The following is a 6,416-nucleotide window of genomic DNA, read 5'->3' as shown; positions in this document are numbered from 1 at the left end:
TCTCTGTGTTTCAGAGATTTGTGACAGCGTATATAGCTGTTTATGCCCGATATTTCAGGAAACTGGAGGGTAGATGAGGGTGCAGGCCTGTGATTAGGCCTCCGCTGCGCACCTCATGTATTCCGGTCTGCACGGCTAAAGTTCAAAGTGTAGGGAGAAAAGAAACATATAAATCCGTTCCTTAGGTGCTATGTTATAAGTCAGCAGTATGGTAGGATTTGGATTGTCAGTCAGAGGAGTGATAGACAGTGGATCTAACTGCTCCAGAACTCAGCCGAAATTAAAAAGCAGCCATCTTGGTCGGTGTTCAGACCCGCCCCCCACATATATCACATTTTTATATATAGGAGATAATAGAAAGTTCCATTTGAGGCCACCAGAAGTAGCGTTTAATTAGCTCTGTCGTCTTTTGTATGCCTTTATGTCCTGCTAATACATTGTCATGATGATGCTGTAAAATGACATCTCTGAGTGTTTTGGGAACATAGATTTTCTTGTTGTGAAGGTAAAGTCCGGTGGCTTCGTCTTTCTCACAGTCACTTGGTAACTCTGTCTCTTTAAGAGTTTCAGATAGTATCTCACTTTCAAGAGAGGTTAGGGATCCCAAGAATTTTTCTTGAGGAATAATCGGATTGAGGGTATCCAGACTCGAATTGACATTCGGTATTCGAGATAGTGCATCAGCTTTAGTATTACTGTTTCCAGGTCGATAGGTGATTAAAAAATTGAAACGGTCTAAGAATAAAGACCAGCGAACTTGTCGGGCCGAGAGAGTCTTGTTTTTCCGTAAGTATTCTAAGTTCTTATGGTCAGTGTATATTAGGAAAGGTTCTGGAGAACCTTCCAGAAGGTGCCTCCAATGCTCCAAAGCAGCTTTAATCGCTAGAAGTTCTTTATCTCCCACATTGTAGTTTAGTTCAGCTGGGAGTAAAGATCTGGAGTAGTACTCTATTGGATGTAATTCCTGAGTAGTTTTATCCTTCTGGGATAAGACAGCTCCTAGTCCATAATTAGAAGCATCTACTTTTAGGATGAACTGTGAAGTATAATCAGGCAGGGTTAACACAGGTGCAACTGTGAATAAATGTTTTAGAGTAAAAAATGCTTTTTGAGCCTCGTCATTCCATTTGTAGTTACAGTTCTTTCTGGTAAGTAATGTGAGTGGCTTCACAATGTCTGAAAATTTATTTATAAATTTTCTGTAAAAATTGGAGAATCCCAGAAACCTCTGGAGTGCTCTCAGGGTTTTAGGTTGTGGCCAATTAGTTATTGCAATGATCTTGTCTGGGTCCATTTAGTGTTGTGGTAAGTAAAGGAATGGTGTGATGGGTTATAGGCCCTTTTTGTATTAAAGAACCATCAATTAATTTGACAAAGACTGGTTGCTTTTTACACACAACAGGAATTTTATTTCTATATACATAATCAGCATCTATATATATCCCAGATGCTCCGGAATCTATTAAGGCATCAGTCTGGGTATGTGTTTGATCCCACTGTAAAGAAATGGATAAAGTGAGTTGGTTTGGAGTAGGTGTTTTGGTTTTACACACAAATATAGTGGTCTTAATCTTACCCTTCTTTTGTTTGGCCAATAGAGGACATGAGGATACTGTGTGCTCTTTGTGTGCACAGTAAAGGCAAAGATTCGCCAGTCTCCTCCTGGTCTTTTCCTCTGCAGATAATGGTCCCTTGATAGTACCTATTTCCATGGGTGTGGATTGGTTTCTATCGTGACCTTGGGTAGTTTGAGTCATGCGTCTGGGGGTAGGATCATAGTAACCCTTTTCTGCCTTTCTTTCTCTTAATCTGCGATCAAGTGTAGTACTGAGTTTAATTAATGATGCAAGTGTCTCAGGCATTTCCAAACGAGATAGCTCGTCCTTCAGAGTCTCTGTGAGTCCCAACCTAAATTGATTTTTCAGGCTGATCTCATTCCAAAGAGATTCTGAAACCCACATTTGGAAGTCAGTGGTGTATTCTTCCACTGTTCTTTTCCCTTGTTTGAGAGCTCTTAATTTTGTCTCTGCATTTAGCTGACTGTTTGAGTCCTCATATAAACTAGCTAAAGCAGAAAAGAATTCTTGAAGTGAATCTAATATTGGGTCATTGTTCTCAAAAAATCTATTAGCCCAAGTCCGTGGTTCACCAATCAAATAAGAGATAGTTGTGCAGACTCTGATTCTATCTGTAGGATAGGTACGTGGCTTCATAGAAAATAAAAGGAAGCATGCATTTTTAAAGTCACGGAACTCTGACCTTTTCCCTGAGAAGGGTGTAGGTGTTTGTATGTGTGGCTCAGGAAGCTGTGGTTCCTTAGGGGTTAATGAATCCTTTATCAAGGTTTTGATAGCTGTGTTTTCAGCTTTAACTTCATTTAATGCATGAGCTAAGAAATCTAACTTCTGGTACACATTATTAAATTCCTTTTTGATTTCATTAGGATCCATGGTTTAATAACCTGATACTAATGTTTATATGGCCTGAATATTATGTAACAAATACGTTATAAATGCTACAAAAATAAGTTTTAGTTGCTCTTTTGTGAAAGATACTCAGGAGTCACTGATTACTCTTAGTAACAACACAGTGAGCTAGTTTTGATGTTAAGTAGTTTCAGATATAAGAGAGCAGATTTTATGCTTTAAGATAGTTCTCTCAGCGTGGGCTGGCTCTGATATGAGTAGCTTAGCAAGGAGATGCTAGTTTGAATTGGTAATAGAAGCAGTAAAAAGTATTTTCACATATGATGAAGTATAATCTGATTGAGTCTTTCTGTCTTCACACACACACACCCGATCAATACATACACACACAGAAGCTCAGGTATTGAGAGGAATCCGGCAATGAGCAGAGATTAGGTAAACAGTCTTAGTATGAGTTCCGGTATTTGTATTAGTAACAGTTGATATAAGGTTTTGTATAAACACAAGTAATGAGAAAAGTTATATGCTTGAAGTGGTAACCGCTATGATACCTGACCTCCTCGGCGTGTTCAGTGTTTACACAGCAGCGGGTATGTGCGTGACTGACTTCCGGTCCTGCAAACACCGTGTCCTTGCTGAGAGATTCTGCAAACAGCTGACTCCTGTCAGCGTAACGGTAAATGTACAAATGGAAGTTTCCTGAGAAAAGGCTGAGAAGAGGTTTACCCAATAATGCACAAAAAAGGAATAGTAGCAAAACTGCTAGCAAAATAACAAATAGAAAAATAGCAACAAAACTTGTAGTAGAAAGTTTGAAATACTGCAGTAACAATCAGAGCAATTAAGAAACTCAGATGCACAGCAGTGTTTGTCCTTCAATATTCAGGCAATGAGATACAGGAACAGGAAGCCTTTTATAGGGTTAGAGGCCAAACAGGTGATATACCTTAAAGGTATATCACAGTCACCCCGTTTACACTTTTTCCTGCACTTTCACTCATTGTTGAAAATGTGATGTTTTATATTTTGTTGAACATCTGTTAATAAAATGCACTTTACAAAACCATAAATATGTGTTTTTATGTAAAAGAAAAATAAGCTGGCTTAATGGAGCGCAAATAAAATGTACTTTGTATGGGGGGAGTGGTCTTGAGGAGGGCAGGGAGGTTGGTGATATTGTCTGGGTTTTTTGGTGGTGGGGGGGGCATCCAAATGCACCTTCGCCTGTGTAGACAAAAATCCTTGCACCGGCCATGAACACATCCTCATACAGCAACTCTCTTTTGAAATCAAGAAGGAACCAGTAGAAGTAGATGTGTATGTAGTCTCCATTTTGGTGCATAAGCTCTAATATTTCTGAATCCAAAATCTGAATCAAGAGCACATCTTTACAAGGTGTGTATCCATTGCACCTCCATTTGGGAAATTCTGACTCATTCTTTTCATTAGTTGGGTAAAACAGCTGTATACCAATAAATCATTATTTAGTACAGCCATCAGTGGAGCCAGCAGGCCGCACATTCCTTAGACATAGCCTACATCCAGGTGTTCCCACACATAGGTAGGTGCACATGATGTTATGTAGCTTTACTAAATTGTCAGCTGTGAAATACCAGTAATTACGATCACATCGCTGGACATCTTTGTCAATGCAGTGTAAGTTTAAGGCTATTGTGTCAAGTAATTCTTTAGTATAGGATGTAGGACACATGGAAGAAATGTCATCGGCAGTGTTTAAATATTCCAGTTCAGCAGACAGCTGCTCCTAACATATGGAGTCCTGCATTTTGAGGACAGCATTGCTTTTTCGTGGAGGGCACACATTTATTTCTGTTCTGTCTGACTCTGTGCTAGATTCCTCTTCCTCAAAGCACATACTCTGACCATCATCTATGCTAGAGAGGCAGCCTGGGGTCACAGAATAATTGCGGGATTAGGGAAGACCCGAATCTAGAGAATCTAATTCCACAGACTGCTGTGGATCTGCTGGAGTCATTGCTGCTAGAGTGCTGGCATTGACCAGAGTAGATGCTTTATTTCGACCTTTTAAATCTTTGTCAGATGTGTCTACTTCTTTTGTAGACATGAAAACATCATTACTGATTGTGTCTCGGTGAATCATAGCACATGGCTGTCTAAATTGCTGAGTGAGATTCCATTTCTCTTCTCTTTACGATCACCTCACAGGCCGCCCTTTCTGTCATTACCTTTTGGTACCTGTCCTGGAAGAAATAGCCTCATCAACCCTATCCATTTCTTTTTTTGTCATTCGAAATTTGTAATGTCCAAGCAGGAATGGCCAAACCTCTTTTCGGATCTCATGTTCCACAACGCCGTAATACACTAACCTGAGCAATTCAGCTCTTTGTATTTCTTTGATTAAGACTCCTGATACATCTGTAGGTTTATCAGGCGGAATAATTGAATGATTCACCAGGGCAGGAGATGTGTTCAAACGGTAGAAAGATGGCGACAGTAGGCCAGCCATCCATAGAAGGCCCAAGAGACAATCTGTTTATTCATATTCTCACAGAGTAATTTGAATGGTGTTCTGTCATGGTCACAGCTACAGCAGCTAGAAATATGATACGGAGATCTGCCTGTGGAGCAAGAGAGACAGGAAGAGCCCTGGCTGCAGAGGTCATTTTGCTGCCAAAATTAGCACTGAAGCCTTGCATCTCTATTACTTCACTGGAGCAATTATCATGAATGTGTCCTGCAGAATCATATCTGAAGACATAATCAGTGCTTACAGTGACAGTGAATACAGATGATCTGACTTATTGGCACAATTAATGCATTATCCCAGAATATACTTTTCTTAAGCTCAGAGTCACCCAATGTGCTTTTTAATAGCTGATTTGGAGTCCATTTTAAGGTCAGAATCTCACCACTTTGGTGCAGCAATAGGTAGCCAAAGATAGCTTCCATACCTTCCATTGGTTGGACTAGTACATTATTTTTTCCATACAGAAGATGTGTTTTAGAATTTTGATGCAAGGACTCAACATATTCTCTAGATGAAGCAGCAAACTTGTCTTCTGACGTGCTACCACGGGAGTGACGTTTCTTAACCCCCATAGCTGGCCGTTTGCAGGGGGAGTCTTGCCAGCTGTGAGTACCATGGATCCTGTGTCTCTGCACCAGCTCATCAGCAGATGGAGCTGTCCACTAATGATCAGCTGTCTTTAACTTAGTGTATTCTAACGCACAGGGACCTACTAAAAGAGCAGCCAAAATTGGACCACAAACTGGATCAGACATTCATGATTATTTCTCGTATTTGCTGCAATTATCTACAATGTATTGCCCTATTTTATCCAACACTCGCTCAATCAGGGCAGTTCGAACCCATATGTGTTTAAAAGCTTATGGTGTGAGTGTGACGGGTCTTGCTGTACTAGAGTTCTGTCTCTTTAATGATTTCTGGCCATTGGAGAAATTATTTCTGCCTTCTACCTGCAGCTGGAGGTCCTGCACTTTCTTGCATATGCCTGCAGCAATAGCACATGTCTTAGCTACTTTTATAAAGAGTGCTGCAACTTTATCATGCCGCAAGAAACCGTCTGACTTCCTCTTCAGGAGATGCAGGAAACATGCCTGCACCATACCTCTGGTTTCTCAAAGCTAATTTAGAGCTCCCTGATCTCTACCACCCTGATGTTTGTATCTGGAAACGTATTCGTAAGGGGGAGCAGCTGACTACCCATCAGAACATCAAAACACAGATGTGACGTGCGTTTCATCCTCGTGGAGTATTTCCAGGGCCTCCTCCGGTGCAGGAAGAAGCCCTGGAAATACTCCACCAGAATGCCAGTAGATTTTGTGGAATGCAATAGTGAACAAAAGCTGAGAGATAAGTTGTTTGCAAGTTTCCTCTTCAACAGATAAGTTGAAAAATGTTTCAGCAAAGCTATATGCAAGAACAGAAGTGGCCATCTGATGCTGGGAAGAAATCCACAGCTGATTTGGGGGCAGGCAAATATAATC

General features: G+C 40.6%; 1 pseudogene; it reads right to left on the bottom strand.

Annotated features, from left to right (window-relative positions):
• Nucleotides 1–337: 337 nt before the first annotated feature.
• Nucleotides 338–6,035, bottom strand: LOC128647341 (small G protein signaling modulator 2-like; annotated as a pseudogene).
• Between the last annotated feature and the right edge of the window lie 381 nt (nt 6,036–6,416).

The sequence above is a fragment of the Bombina bombina genome, chromosome 2, assembly GCF_027579735.1.
Source record: "Bombina bombina isolate aBomBom1 chromosome 2, aBomBom1.pri, whole genome shotgun sequence".
In the NCBI taxonomy this organism is placed as follows: Eukaryota; Metazoa; Chordata; class Amphibia; order Anura; family Bombinatoridae; genus Bombina; species Bombina bombina.
The sequence above is the reverse complement of the archived record's forward strand: the minus strand, read 5'-3'. Positions and strand labels throughout refer to the sequence as shown.